Source organism: Sinohyriopsis cumingii, chromosome 8, assembly GCF_028554795.1.
Source record: "Sinohyriopsis cumingii isolate HCF-2022 chromosome 8, ASM2855479v2, whole genome shotgun sequence".
NCBI classification, from domain to species: Eukaryota; Metazoa; Mollusca; class Bivalvia; order Unionida; family Unionidae; genus Sinohyriopsis; species Sinohyriopsis cumingii.
Window position 1 is genome coordinate 52,634,898 of NC_142968.1, and position 17,110 is coordinate 52,652,007.

The following is a 17,110-nucleotide window of genomic DNA, read 5'->3' on the forward strand; positions in this document are numbered from 1 at the left end:
ACTTCCAATGAAATTACGACATCAGTATTGTATTAATTAAACAATGCCAACAAAAATAAAATAATATAAACTGAGTTTCGACATAGATGATTGTCTCATGAAATAAATGTCACTAGTTTTAAAAAAAAGGAATCTTGTTTGGTGGTATATCAACGGTTAGTCTAGTTTCCTGCTTCTTTGTCTCCTGACTTGGCAGTATACTATTAAATACCACTCTGGAACCAGACTAATCAAGAAAACAAAAAGCAGTGATGTAATAAACAGATGTTATCGCATACACATAATACTGTTGCGGCTAGTTGGAACACTCTTTCACATGTTGGACATTTTGAAAATAGATGTTATTTATACAGAATAACGAACACCTTCATTAGAAAAGTGGGGTGCATAGACACACCGGAACGCACCGAAACGCCGGAACGCAACGAAACGCAGGTGTAGTGTTAAATTTTGACCCTCGTTGAATTCTGCCCCTCCGGGTCTGCTTTTAACGTTGAAAGTTGACCCAGGATCAGTTCTTAACGTTGAATTTTGATTTTCACAGTCGTTGAAAACTGATCGCAGCGTTGAATTTTGATCAGATTTCCGGGTCATTTTTTAACGGATATTGTTTTAAGTTATGCATACATGGGTTTATGACTCATCAATAAGGAAATGCTTAGTATGTATAAAATCAACAAAAGCAATGCAATGCAGTACATGTAGTAAATGAAATTATGAATGTAGTTATCTTCCATATTTGAAATGGATATAATGTAATTTTGTTTGTACTTCGCCTGCTGCGTTCCATCAAACAATCAATGACCCTCTTCGAGCCTTAACCAAACAAAATCAACCATGGAAATGGAGTGAAAAACGATAAAGCGTTTGAAAAACTCAAACAGAATTTAATAAAATAACGCAATAATAGCGTAATTCGATCCTAATAAGGAAACGCAATTACTTGTACATGCAATTCCTGTCGGTCTAGGCACATTATTAACTAATAATGGAAAGATTATTGCCTACGCCTGTAGAGCACTTTCAGATGTGGACCAACATTTAAAGAAAGACATCAGAGTAATATAGTGGGACGATAGGGCGATAATGGGAATTAGTATTACAAACCACCCTGGGACGATATGGCGACAAGATTTATAGCGACTATGGGAATTAGCATTACAAACCACCCTGGGACGATATGGCGACAAGAGTTATAGCGACAATGGGAATTACCATTACATGGTCCCGTGGGACTATATAGCGACAAGTACTTTGAAGTACAACCTGGGCCTGTATAGCGTCAAGGGAAAATTAACATAGGAATATATCATGGGCCTGCCTAACGTCAAGGGGAAATAAACATGGGAATATATCGTGGATTATAAACACTGATACCACATTTAAAAAATATTTTTTTTTTGGAGGGTTAGGCATGAAAGTCATTTGGTTCTTCTGCTTTTTCTTCTTCTACTTTCTCATTTTCTTTATCCATCTCCTAAACTTTCCCAATATTCCTTTCTTTTTGTGTTCCAACTCAGGAATCCAGTCTGGATGACCTATCGCTATACATTTCTCCTGGACATTCATCCAGTTTTTGTTCATTCTCTCAAATGCTTCTTTTTTCTTTCTGTTCTCTTGTTCTTTCCTATCTTTTGCCCATGTGTCTTTAACGTTCTTGACTTCTTCTTCCAAGACCCTTTTCATAATTTCTTCTGCTTTATGGACTTGGTCCCGTCCCCTTTTGACAAAAGCCCACTCTGTCAAATTGAAGATATCATCAAAAAAACACATAACTTTGATAACAATTTCAAGAGACTGCTTCAATGTTCCGACTCTTACATATTCAGGCGAGATGAAACCTCTCAACTTCTTTACCTCTTCTTCTATCATCCCTTCAATGTTCTCCCTGGCTATTTTCAGATTGCTTGCAAAGTCCAAGCTGCCTGGGAACTTCCATTCTCTTTCAAGTCTTTCCACTACATACTCCTGATCTATCATCCAATACCAACTCTCCTTCAACTGGTTAAACAAGTCAGATACTGTACCATCTTTTGGCTTATTCCGTAGAATGGCGTGAATGACGGTCTCTTTTTACATTTATATCTAAAGCACGGACGTGAAGGAAAACATCCCCTACTTTTATCTTCTCATATTATCTACTATTCACACAAAGGTAATGAGACAAAAAACTAACCACATTATATACTATCCACACACGCAGAGATGCCAAATCAAACCCCAAAATCTACCATCCACACACGCCAAGAAGCAGAAACAAACCCACCATTTACTATCCACACACGCAGAGATGCCAAATCAAACCTCAAAATTTACCATCCACACACGGGAGACGCTAACAACATAACCACAATCTACTATCCACACACGCTGAGAAGCAGAAACATAACCATACTATACTGTCCACACACGCTGAGTAGCCAAATCAAACCCAAAATTTACCATTCACACACGTCAAGAAGCGGAAACAAACACACCATTTACTATCCACACACACAGAGAAGCCAAATTAAACACAAAATCTACTATCCATACACGCGGAGAAGTCAAATCAAACCCAAACCATACTATCCACACACGGGGAGAAGCCAAATTAAACCCTAACTATACTATTCACACACACTGGGAAGCAAAAATAAAACCCAATTATACTATTAACACAAAAGAAAAGTTAAACAACAACACATTCTACTATCCACACAAACCTACGTGAGCGCTTACAAACCTCAATAATCTACTATCCACACACGGAGAAGCAGAAACATAACCATAATATACTATCCACACACGCTGTGAAGCCAAAACATGACCACAATCTACTATCCACACACGCCGAAAGCCAAAACATAACCACAGTCTACTATCCAAATCAAACCCAAAATTTACCATTCACACACGTCAAGAAGCAGAAACAAACCCACCATTTACTATCCACACACGCAGAGATGCCAAATCAAACCCCAAAATATACCATCCACACACGGGAGAAGCTAAAAACATAACCACAATCTACTATCCACACACGGAAAAGCAGAGACATAACCATAATATATTATCCATACACGTGAAGGTTTAAAAACCATACTCTCTACTATCTACACAAACGTACTTCAGCGCTTACAAAACCCAATAATCTATCATCCACACAAACGTACGTGAGCGCTTTCAAACACATAAACACACACACACACGCACACACACACACACACACTTGCACCAGGAAAGGAGGGAGTGTTTATATAAACACTACTCCACATTCTCACATTGGCAAATTGAATAGTGTTTCTTTTCTAGAGTTTTTGGTTAGCCCTGAAAAGGGCTGTTTTTTGGAACTCCACATACACCTGTTAGTGACGGCACCTTCCAGGTCTTGCTCCACAAACACATCTTCTGCTCCTGTAATTATCCCAGTTGATTGTAGTAGATGGGAGTGCAGAGGCTTGATGATTAGCCTCAGCACCCCAATCTTCTGTCTCTGGGATAATATAAACTTCCCTCTGTCTTCTTCTATGTCGCAGTCTAGGATGTTGTGGCCTCCTTATTTCTTCTTCCCAGCTTTCAGTTGGGCGAACCACAGGTAACTGTACTACTGGTGGAAGAGTCTGTGGCTGTGGTTGAGATTATGCTCAGAGAGCCGACTCCAGTCTTGTCGGTTCATGCTAAATGTGATATTTTGTGAAAAAAGGTCCAATAGACTATATATTTGGTTTCCGCTCCATATCACCCTTACATGTTGAGGGATTTTGAACAAATAACACATAATACTAGTTTAAATGTAGCAAAAACTTAAGAGATTTTGCTTGTTTTTTGGAAACTTGATTGCTCCCAACTATTCAATTGTATTCGTCAGAATTTAAAAGATTAATGGAATGTTCGCTACTCAAGCACAATATAATTTAATTCCAAGTGAAGGATGCCATTTTTGGAAATCTTTTAATATAGGTAAATCGTGCTAAATTAGCGATATTTTACGGCCGCGGGTTTTACGTTTTTCTTGTAATAAAATTAAGGAAGGTATTTTTAATATATATATATATATATATATATATATATATATATATATATATATTGTTTACATTTGGTCTAAACGTAAACATTGTCAATTGATCTCTGCTTCTCCGTATTGTCGGCCGATAATTACATGATAACCGTTATAAACATTGATGTATTTATAGGGAGATAAGTTATATCCATGTATATTGATAACAGTTGAAATGATTCGCATTAAAATGCATGCCATTGTAAGCTTTTAAAAATCTTGTCTATCAAGAAAGGGTCATTGGTTCTATTCCCAATCGTTTTGATTTAAAAAAAAAATATAATGCATAATACATGCCGATGCATATCTGAGATTTTTATTTGATGTAATATCATGACAAAACAGTTAGCATTATCGATTTTAAGAGTACCGTTGTGCAATTTTAAGATCGTATCAAAATGTCTTAAATGCACGTAAATATAAACCGCAAGCGAAGGCGCGGTCACTTCAGAAACATACACGGCATATTAGGTCTAACAAGAGTTCCATCGCCACGCTTTTTTTTGTCGTATCGCTTGAATATTATTTTGTAATTTAAAATGCAGAATGTTTATGAAAATAAAATAATATGCATTTCCCAAAAATAATTTTCAAAAATACATTATAAACTAGAAAACGTTAGAACAAATTGCATATCAATACTTCAAAATTCAATTTGAAATAAATTAATAAAAGAGTGCCCTCACTGGGATTCGAACGCTTATACACATACTAAACATATATATATATATATATATATATATATATATATATATATATATATATATATATATATATATATATATAACCTGCATTTTCATTTAATAAAATCCTAATTTTACCCGATCTACCTACAGTAACAAATAAACAAAGTCGTTCTTTAGTATGCATCTTTAAACCGACTGTAGAAGGTTTATTCATTATTCACGGGTTCTTATTTACTGTTATAATTATCCTCAGGGACGTAGCTAGTATATGATTGACGATTAGGCATGTTGAACGGCGAAGCCTCGAACTGCTAGAGGAGTGGGGTGTGTGTGGGTACGGGGCAACATTGTTACAATCCAGAGGCTCTGAGATAGCATTTCATGCATCTTGTTGAGACTTTCTGAACCTTGGTACTGTTTTAACACTGTAAAAATAAAAAGAAAACATCAAATTCTTATGAACGGACTCAATAAAATCAAGTTTGCTACTATCTTGTTCGTGTTTTTGCTTCTAATGAATCCTCTTTTCTGTATGTATTGTATTATATAAATATAGATTTCATATCGGTTTCGTGAGTGAAACTTAAACCATTGAAAAAAATCGTCAAAATTCTGTGTAGGCAGCTGCCTTGTAGGCAGCTACGCTCCTGATCATCGCTAATATACTGTTCAGTTGTTTACCTGCCCTGTTGAACCTTGCGACTTTACCGAAGTGAAACATAGTCATTCATTTATCAGTTTGTCTAATTTGTCCAAAGCAAAGTTCAGCTATTTTGAAAATGTTCCGCATTTTGGGACATTTAAAAAAAGTATAACGGAGAGAATTACGATAGTGACAGATTAAGAACATTCTATTGCACACAATTGTTTCCTTAAAAGAAACAAAAATTAAGAAAGACACAGATCAGTGAGTAATAAGTTGATTTCACTTTAGAAGTGGTTCAAAAATCAACGTTGAGTTTTGATAACAGAAAATTTTACCCTAAGGTCATAATTTCACCTGAATGGGTCGTTATTTAACAGGACATTAAAAAAGGGTCAGTTTTTAACGTGAAATTTTGATCACGTTGAAAAATTACCGACCGGGTCAGAATTCAACGAGGGTCAAAATGTGATACTACATCTGGGTCGTTATTTAACAGAACATTTAAAAAAGGGTCAGATTTGAACGTGAAATTTTGATCACGGTCGTTGAAAAATGACCCGGCGGGTCAGAATTCAACGAGAGTCAAAATTTAACACTACACCGGAACGCAGTAGAGTAGAAACACCGGAACGCAAATCAGTTATATCGTATATTGGTGGTGTATGTACAGTATAATTCATATTTGTGACATTTAACAGTAGTTATATAATAAATTAATATGTAATTTCTTTTCTGCAAGTGATGCAACACTAAACTAAAAAGAAGCTGGAAACTGCGCGTTTTGGCGACACTTCTTATAGTAACAAAATGTAATATTAACAGCGTGTAATGCAATTTATACATGAGTTTAATGCTTCAGCACTTAATAATAAAAACATTAATATTGATTTAATATTAATTTCTTAAGTTGATTATTATGTTGTGGTTATTACTTATTAATTTTTCTTATTATCTTAAGTTCCAAGATGTGTGAGAATTGTGCAACCCAGCATGCGAAACAGCTGTATAGTTTGAGTGTAACTATCATGAATTATGAGTGCAAATGGTCTAAATGCAAAGAAACATGCGAGATTGGCGTGTCAATTCATTTCCGTCATTCGTTGACCTTTTTTAAACCTCTTCTGCTATTTGAAGAAGAGTATGGGATAGTGGTAGAAATGGGTTTAATACACAAAGGCAAGATTTGGATCATATTTCAAAATGTATTTGTTACATATAACACACAAATGTTTCAAAATTAATATGCAGATAAGGCTTGCCCACTCAGAAATAAAATAATATTAAATGTGGCAACATCATAAATAAACACATGCCAAGTTATACCAATTAAACTGATAAGACTTTGGCCTCAGCATACAGCCTCATTGCCCAAAAAATGTATGAATCTTTGCACCTGTAAGAAAATTACTTGAAAGCAATCGAACTTCTACTTTGGTCCAAAAACCATAAGGGGCCGTCCATTTAGTACGTATGCATGGAGGGGGAGGGGTAACCCAAATACACACATTTTAGACAGGTGTAATGGTTTAGACACCAATTATTTATGTTGAAACAATATGTCAAAGTGTTCATCATACAAGTACGTAATCAAAGGTATTTATTTTCAATATCTTCTTCTTTACATGACATGTGAATACATTTCACTACCAACTGTAATTTGAAAGAAACATAAATTATCCATGTAAAAGTTAATAAAATTATCAGAAAACGGAAAATAAGAATAGTTCATGAATTTAAAATGAGTGAATAGAACAAGCGGCACAAGTATATTATATGAAGTTTACTGATAATCTATTTGGGTAGTTCAGTCGGGGGTGTTTCAGTAATCATTACAAAAACTTAAAATCGTTTGACACATCAAGCATTATTGAGGCATGATGCATGGGAAAGCACTGTGATTATAGAGATATGTATTCGCGTCTCAATTGGGATTATCAGAGTGTTGTGACGTATTAAATACTAATTGTACAGAAAACATGTAAAGAAAGTTTGAAATGCACAATGTGATCGCTGATTATTTCCTGATACTGGCAACGCAGTCTGTATAATCTGCAAAGGTCTGACGTTTGTTGTCAGTGGTTCACTGGAATCTTGGTGTTAATCTTCATTGACCAGTACATGTTTTTGGCAGCTTAATGTTTTAGCAGTATATGCAAAGAATGCCATTGACGAAGAAGTGAATACACATGGGTATTGAAGAAAAGCTGTCATAATAGGAAAACTGCGTGTACTTTTTTCTTCTGAATATTATTATCGTTGAACAATCGATTGGAAAATGTAACTACTATGAATCTCGTGCTAAATAATTTTGTTGTGATATAAATTACAAAATAAATATGGAAATGATTTGACATGCCATTTTTGCATCTATCTTTATATTTAGATCATTAAAATAATTGTCTGCGCATAAATCTTGAAACAACTGTATTAGACACTATTAATAGTAAATGTTCACAATTTCACAATTTTCAGCTATGGTATATACGATATTGCTTTCAGGTGTTTCTACTCTACTGCTTTCTGGCGTTTCGGTGCGTTCCGGTCTTTCTATGCACCGAGAAAAGTGCGGTATTTACAATTATTAATGACGTGACTGTAAATGAGGATTCAGTCATTAAACAGCCCAGTTCCAATACTCCAACCTCTGCCCCTGCGGTTTTGTCAATGTAGACTCAGAACAGATTATTTTCAGTCTTTGGAGGTCCCTCAGTACCACTCGACCTCGCTATTAGTGCGGCCTATGTTTGTGAACCCCATTGTCCGTGAGTTATGAGGGAGAGGTGTATATGGTAAATTTATGTGTCCATTAATCATTGGATTTATTTTATGTATCACACTTTAAGTTTAGCAGTCCCACACAGCAGTATGTCAGTGTTCCAACATGGTCTAGTTTTGCAGATTTAACGTTGATCACTCTGATCCCTCCTAATTAGCAAAACTGTTGTGTTATCACACACATACCTTTTTTTTTTTGCTTTTGGCTGCTGCTATTAGCACCGCTAGAATAATAATAATATGATAAGAACCTAAATTTTTATGTCAGGTACAGGCCTTTCTAAAACACATAATTTACTTACCTGTCTGGTAATATTGTGTTGGTATACTTTATATAACCTTTTCCTATAAATAATAAGTTCCAGACTGAAAAGGTTTTACCACTGAAAGTTAAAATAGAATCTGATATTCTCTCACAATTTGTAAGTCATCATGTTATAGCAGGGTTTCATAGTATATGAGTTGTCACAAAAGAAGTCATCAATCTGTGTTACTAATTGGTCTATGCATTGGGAATTAGATCTGTCGAGACTAATTTTATCTCCCACTCAATCCAGGTTTTAATGTAATAAGACAAATAAACAAGTTCAGTGTTAATAAGAAAATCTTCCCCTTTTAGCCACTGTGAAAGATTAGATATATTTAATCATTAATTTATTTATTACCTCAATTATATATGTGCCATAGCCATTGATAAGTCCATTCCTAAGAAGCTAATATTCCCTCAAATTAAATTCCTTAAGCTATCATTCTAAACTATTGTATGTTCCAAGGAAGAGTAAAATTATCTTCATTACAAATACTTGTTATGGTTAGTTAACTATAGGGATTAATTAAGGAAGGTAAACATTTCCCCTTGATTTTATGATACTTCACCTGGCTGTGGTAATTGCAAGTGTTTTGGGCATTAATGTCACATGTAGATATGACCACATTTAATGTAATGTGAAATATGAAATGTATTGCCTTATCCCTTAAGATCTGTTCTTAACAGTGTTGTCTGGTGCCTTAGACTATGGCATTATAACTCATTAGATATCACTATACGTGAACTGTTCCATAGTCAATAGTAAATGATATGCCTTTCTCATTCATTAATCTTATTCTTTGTCTGTTCACAGGTCAGAGCATTGGAAAACCCAAAAGAATAAATGTGGTCTCTATAGGTACCAGTGCAATCAGTATGTCTCAGTAACCTCCTGATGGTGTCACTGCCAGTGAGGTAAGATTAGAAAAAATGCAAGAAAATGGTTCTTGCATAAACCAAACTATCAAATTCTTGGTTATATTAAACAACCATTTAGGACCTCATAAGATGCACTGATTGGTATGAACAAATAATGTTCTGGCAGATCAGGGTCTTCACTGTTTGCTTAAGATTTTATAAATTCAGTGCTTTCTGTGCAGTGCAAAATGATAAGATCATTACATTACGACTTCATCAGTATGATGTCACATGGGTTCATGTCTGAGCTTGACCAATCTTTATTAAAGATAATATACTAGTTAGCTTGCCAGTGGCTTCCCATGGGTCAGTGATTCTTCCTCTAGCAAATATACTGGCCACCATGTATAGGCTGTCATGGTCTAAGAAATGTCACTGAAACTACAAAATGAAAAACCAATCCAATACAAATGCTACAAGAATCTGTAGAGTTTTAAGTTATTTTGAATTTATTTCAGTTCTTAGCTATGTTAAATTTTTTCTTCAAAGAGGTAAATATGCAAGCAATCATCCATAAAATAAGTAGAATGAACAGCATAGACCCTGACTTACCATTACATTATGTCATTTCCTTTCAGTGCTGTTCATAATTGCAGTGTTCTCATTAGCTAACTACTCACTTGATGCTGTTCGCAGATGAAGTGTTTTCGTTAGATAGTTACTCTTCTGCTCATAGTTAGTGTTCTCTTTAGCTAGCTACTCAGTGTTGTTCACATTTGCAGTGTTCTCATTAGCTGGCTACTTGGTGACTGCCAGTAGTTTTCTTAGATACTTTTACAAAACCATTTACAAAACTAGCTATTTACTTTGACAACACTGTCTTCTGTTGAATTATTGCATTCCTTGTGATGTGTACTTTTGAATATTAATAGGCTATCAATTAATTTCTATTTGTATTTGTTTGGCAAAAAATTCTAAATATTTTTTGCGATCTGAAATTTTATTAAATTACTTCCTTGGGTGTCAAAACAAGTAGAAGAAAGAATAAAAATTGCAAATCTATGAAATCCACCTGTAATACTGTACTCCCCATGAAGTATTGAAGTTAAAAAAAGGCAGATTTTTCTATCTTTATGTATAGGGTAATGGGTACAGGCTGCTAATTCATTTCTCAAACACAATAATGATAATGTTTCATAAAATATATCATCATGTTGAATTTGACATAAAAAAGACATAGCTGGTGATACTCTAAGCTTAGCATTGTTGTTTAAGATCATAAGAATTAAATGTTGCACTGCTCATTTTTGAGCACATCAGCCTTGTACTGTTGCACCAGTAGTGGGCATATAGGAAATTCACCTTTATTTACAATTTTAAAGTATTTATTAAAGAATTTTCTGTTAATTATACAAAAGAACCTATATCAATAAATAATTATTTTGTGTGACCGAAAGAGAGCATCACTGTTCAATCATAAGTAACCATTTTCAGATTATGTGTAGTTGATGTTTGTATTAAATTGCAAATCTTAACTGATTTCATAAATGCACATGATAATCAATGTAAACAATTTGCATAATAAAAGATATAATGTTTTTAAAATTGGGAATATTATTAAACATCAAAACGGACATGCATGTTGGTTTTCTGTGCTCTTTCATCTCAACATGCAATGTACTAAGACATTACCAATCACTACAGTTACATGATAACATTATCAAATTAAACTAGTCTTAATTTTTAGTGACATACAAATTATACACTATTACTTAAAAAAGAAATGTTCATTTTATCACATCAAATGACCTATCTACAATTAACCTACAACTTGGCCTTTCATATCTCTAACACTGTCAAATATCAAGCAAAGAATCTGACTGGACTCAGTTTTGGTCCAGTTGAGGACAATTAGACAGTACTAGGATATGAATTCCTCAAACAAAATACAAAATGGCAATTTTATGCCACTAGATTTATTGCAGCATTTAAACAAATGTTGTCTCTAATATATTCTAGTCTACAGATCAAAGTCAGTCCAAAAGCAAACTAGTGTCTTTTTATGCAACAATTTCTGACAAAAGGAACTGGTCCAGTGGTATACAAACCTGTATAAGACATTACTTAAGGAAAGGAAGCATGCCACAGACATCAGGTTGCAAGGGTTTAAGTTAAACTATTTTTATGCAGGCCAGACAGAACTCTTTGTGACAAATTAACAATTAGTCCACATTTGTGAGATGAACCCTGAGGTGCAGCCTTAACAATCATCTCATAGTAAGCAGACCAATCCAAAGAAAGCAGTTGGCAGTGGACATTACAGAAGAATTATTGTTGTTGTTGTTGTGGGGTTTAACGCCATTTTTCAGCACACGATAGGCTATATATGGCGGCCAGTATTAATGGTGGAGGAAGAACCCGGGAAAACCCCGGAAAGAACCACCGACCCACGAGAAGCTACTGGCATGCTTTCTCACATATCTACATTGGCTGAATCTGAGACTCGAACCGGCGCAGACAGAGGTGAGATGGCACTGATCCGTAACGGCGAACGCTTTAGACCACTCGGCCACTCGGGGCCCCACAGATGAATTAATGAGCAGAATTAGAATTGTTAAGTAAAATAAACCATTATATATACAACAATGTTAAAACACCAATAATGAACTTTGTTATACACTGTAACCATGGTAAACATGAAGTAAATCAGTTGCAGTACTGTGTAATTAACTTTATGTTAAGGGTATACTTATTAACTTAGAAGAAAACATTGTGTAAGCATGTGCACAGAGCTTAATTGTAATTATCTAGAAGTAACAACCAACCTATTTGTCCAACATAAATTGCACTTCTGATACACTAAAGAACACAACACTATATGTAAGGACAATAATTTGTTATTCGTTCAAGGGAGATAATTTAGACATATATTCTGCTAGCACAATTTAAACTGTAGATCAGACTCAACATAACATTATATTATACATTACAGATTGTACCAGTATATTAAATATGGTAATTGTAAGATAGCTGTATGTAATGGCTCAAATAGGATGAACATTTCATTGTATACTGGGTAGTAAAGTATATACTTATAGCTTACTGCATTTGTATGTGAAAATATGAACAAATTTTCTGCATGGATATACTGCACGACCTTGGAAATAATGTAGGTATTGTTGAGATGTCTTTCATCAGGGAAGATCAGAGATACATGTTAAATGAAACATAATTGTCTAAAAACAAGAAATTGTGATGCGTATTGGTAGAAAAATAATAAAATTAAAAGCATGCCTGTTTATTGATATACCCTATTGTCACGGAATTAAACTCTTTTATTTATTGAATACATGTACTCAGGTTTCGTTTTTTGTGTACAATGATACCCAAGGGTGATTTATGTATATTGTGTCATATTTTGAAATAGTGCGTTCGGTTCATCCCATGCTGCACATGCGAAGTGCTCTTGATGAGTCGAATTGAATGCCTACAATGCAAAATGTGTATAAATACCTCAACATATGTACATTTCTTTACAATACAAACTAGTCTTATCAGCAGGCAGTCTGCTTCAAGGACTTGCATATCTTCAGCTGTAGAGCTGTCTGTTACCAGAGGGTCTACTGTCTATGACCGGAGGATCTAATGTCTGTGACCGGACGGTCTAATGTCTATGACTGGAGGGTCTAATGTCTGTGACTGGAGGGTCTAATGTCTGTGACCGGACGGTCTAATGTCCAGCATCCGGAGTGTCTACTGTCTGTGACCAGCTGTAGAGCTGTCTGTGACTTGAGTGTTTCTGTCTGTGACCGGAGTGTCTATGTCTGTGACCAGAGTGTCTCTGTCTGTGACCAGAGTGTTGTGTCTGGAGTGACCAGAGTGACCAGAGTGTCTGTGTCTTTAGTGACCAGAGTGTCTATTGTCCATAGGGTCTAATGTTTGGAGTGTTCGAAGTGTTCTGAGTGTCTGGAGTCTGTAGTAGCTGTGAAGCTGATCTGTAGCAGCTGTGGAGCTGAAACAGTGTACTGATGATTGGAGTGTATCTCTGTACATGTAATTTGTTAGCCGTGGGCTAATTTTGGGGTTCATAAAACCCAGTGGATCTTTCGGGACTGTAAAGATAAGTTGTATATATGTCCCTCTTTTTTTATCACCATAATTTCACTACCTGAGAGAAAGCATTTTACTACATGAGTAAAAGTTTACATAGTTTATTACCTGAGTAAACTATATCCATCTTTTCATTGTCAAATCGTTGCGAACCATTCATCCCTTGTCTTTGTATTTGTTAAATTAATTTATTTGTATTTTTCATCCTTAAGTCTTATGTTAATTAAATCCATATTTGGATTATATATACACGCACGTATTCATAATTAATTGCTCGTGCAAGTCATCCATTATTAAACAGTGTATCATGGTCAAAAGAGTTCGGTTATGAATCCAAAAAATCCCACCCGGTTATCTTGTTACACCTGTAAATATGGTGTCTAGTTAGGGAAACCAGGTTGCATTATATCCTTTATTGACAATAAAAATGACTTGCATGATGGTGTTTCAAAGTACATTTACAGGTAAAGAATTTGACACGACCTGGTTCAAATATTGATATTATGTTTCACAAGGTTATGATTGTCATTGACATCATGATACATCGAAGAATGAACATGCGTGTTTTTTTTTCCTTAGCTCTGAAAGGTAAGCCTTATTTTCCCTCAGAAATTTTTCAGGGACCATAAGACAAAAGCTCGAAGTGGTGGCCATTGTCATAAGTATATAGTTATGCCTAACTGTTTAGACTAGTTCAATATTTTGATTTACGAATATGACTTTTGGTGCACACATGATAGGAATGAAGACCAAACCTAAAACATCCAAAATGAGCGTTAAAATGTTAGATATTCCACTGAATAAAACTGAGACTACATGAAATTATGAAACATGCATGTTGTGGATGCAAACCATTTAGTCAGAAATGCATGATTATAGCTTTAAAACTACCTCCACATCCAATCCTCCTAGAGAGAAAAAACATCTTTTTGTCTATTTATTAATATAGACAAAGGGAAGCAACTCTTACATATTAATTCCCCTTATGCCTACTTGGCGGCTACATGTATGCCCTGTTCAAATTAGTTTTTACTTTCTCTGCTGTTTGCTAAGATGTCCTCCACATAATTAAGTTAAATTTGATACATTTTATGCTTAAAATGTCATCATCCACATTTCTTTATCATTGGTACAGTAAGTCAACATTTTCTTTCATATGTTGCATTCAACATTTTGTACAAATCATGTGAGTTTATTGTTATTTTGAAATTAGTGTACCATTCATTTTCATCACATCTACTTCAGACAGCAACATACATTTTCCTTGGTGGAATTTCCTGGGTGCTGTCTTTAGGCATTTATTCTAATTAAAACTCTTCTCCAGAACATCATTTATTTTAATTATATATATATATATATATATATATATATATATATATATATATATATATATATATATATATATATATACAGTTGTATGTACTAGTTTTTTATTCTCTTTTCATTTACAGAGATAATGATATGGTGCAACAACTGCAAGAGATTCAAAGATGCAGAAGACATTCACAAAACATGCTAGCTTTGTACCAAATGCTCTTCATCACACACTTGTGAAGTGTGTATGTGTTGTGGACAGAGGACATATGGTCATAATGTCTTTAGAAAGCAGCTCAAGGGCTGCACCAAAAAAGTGTAATATCTGTTTATTCTCAGTATGAAGTACAGAGTCTGTGTCCCACTTCAAAGTTTCTCACAAGTTTCATGGTGAGATACCCTCCCCCCAACCACCTTATTAAGATTCAGAAGACAGTGTCAGTTCTTAATGCAGTGGGAAGTCCAACCAAGAGTTGGAATCATACATGCTCTCTCTAATTAATAAGGCCATGTCATCAACATTGTTCACAACATAATATTATTAGGAAAAAAAAATTCATCATCCCATTGTGGATAAGTCTTTAGTTCTGACTAATGAGGCATGACAATCAAAAAGTCAAAAACCACCCTGCCTATTGGGCATGAGGGTGCAGAGCCATACATACCGCTGCCCTTTAGGCATGAATATACAATGCCCCATATTCTGTCCCTGCATGGCCATGTGTCGCCAGAAGTGATGGCATACTATTTTTCTTGTACGGCCAGCCAGATTGAATTAGCTGCAGTTAGACTTGTAAAGCATGAGGACTTGCAATACCTGCAGGACAAAATTAAGAAAACAAACCAGATGTGAAAGTTAGCAATTTGACCAATTTGGTAATGGCAGACGGTCTGTACTAACTATATCGCATTAGCTGGTCAGACCATAAAGCATATATATTCTTTGGTAGCAGTTTCGACTGCAGACTAACCAGTCCAGTCATACAAATGATCTATGCATGATTATAATGGTCAGGAATCTGTTTTCTCTACGAGAGAGTTGGCCTTCTAGACAGACTGCATAACTGACCGACCGTACCAACCATATAGTACCAGCCTCTGTTATCTCTGACTGGTGAGCCAGCCATCCAAAGAACCTGACCAACCATTCCTATGAAATTCATAGTGAACTGGCAATTCTTTTGAAACTGTCCACCGGACCAAAGTGGCCATGCTAGACCAGCATTCCGTAATGCAATCGTTACTGTTGGCACGTACACTCGGCTAAATGGTGATGCATACTGATGATATTTCTTAGTTTTTTTCCTCTTGATGATGGTGATGAAACAAATGCTGAAAGATGAGAATCCAACAGTGGAATGGATTGAATATAGTTCATGTTAAAGAGAAAGAAATTCTCTATGATTTTGTGTACATAAATGCCATCCTCCACCTTCAATAAATTCTGCATACAAAGTCAATGCCTTATTAGATCTAGATGATGGTGATGAAAGTTTGTCTCATTGAAATTCATTTAGAACCGAATCATTCCTGCTTTATGTAAATGGACCAGCTGACATAATCGATTATGTTCATAACAAATAAAAAAACAACTTTGTCCTATACAAGTATCTGAACAATGAATTTTAATATTAGGATATCAAATCTTAAGAAAAGTTCATAAATTCATAAAAGTTAATAAACTGATGACAGACTTTCAAAAGAATTGAAATTAGTTGAAATGCAGTTCTCAAACAATCATACAATATTGAAGTATAAATTGTCTCCCTTACAGTATCAAACTATGTGTATACATCTTAGCAAATAGAAATGAACTTAAGTCTCAAAGATAAAATTATGTTGATAAACCAATGGAGGCAAGCATATCAATACAGAGCAATACAATTGTTAATGTTATAATTGTTTAAGACTGCAGAAATTACTGGGCATTACTTGGAGAATTCGTGATTGAAGTAATACAAGAGGTTTGTCACGTTTGCCTGCCCCCAATTACGTAAGTCGGGAACAAAGGAATGGGTTAGCGCAATGAGTTTGTCGACCCTGCACTGTTACAGCGATTTTGTTTGTACAAGAACCCTTCGTTAGGTGTTATCGCTCACATATAGATGTTAAAAGCTTTGTTCTAAGAACAAAGGACCCTCGATGCTATTGTAAATCTTTCCGCTTGACAGATGGCCTGAGGCTCGTCTGTTAAGTTGGACCGACTGGGGGTAGAATTGGTATCCAATCAGAACTGAGGAAGGGTGGGGCCATCAATTCGAATCAGAACTTGACAGTCATTTGAATTAATAACGAATTAGTGATTTGTAAGCCGTTGTACTGTTAAAGCAAAATATACTCACTCCGAGGGAGCCACTCGTGATTTGGCGGGAAAA

The 17,110-nt window shown here is 35.2% G+C and overlaps 1 long non-coding RNA gene across 2 annotated transcripts; it reads left to right on the plus strand.

The window, feature by feature from the left end:
• Window positions 1–6,001: 6,001 nt before the first annotated feature.
• On the plus strand, window positions 6,002–15,366 carry LOC149793519 (uncharacterized). Of its 2 annotated transcripts, none has more exons than XR_016422561.1 (3): window positions 6,002–6,031; window positions 9,268–9,368; window positions 14,873–15,366. It is a non-coding gene; the product is annotated as an uncharacterized LOC149793519 (long non-coding RNA). The 2 variants fall into 2 exon arrangements; XR_016422562.1 differs by lacking the exon at window positions 6,002–6,031 and adding an exon at window positions 7,001–8,160.
• The last annotated feature ends 1,744 nt before the right edge of the window (window positions 15,367–17,110 follow it).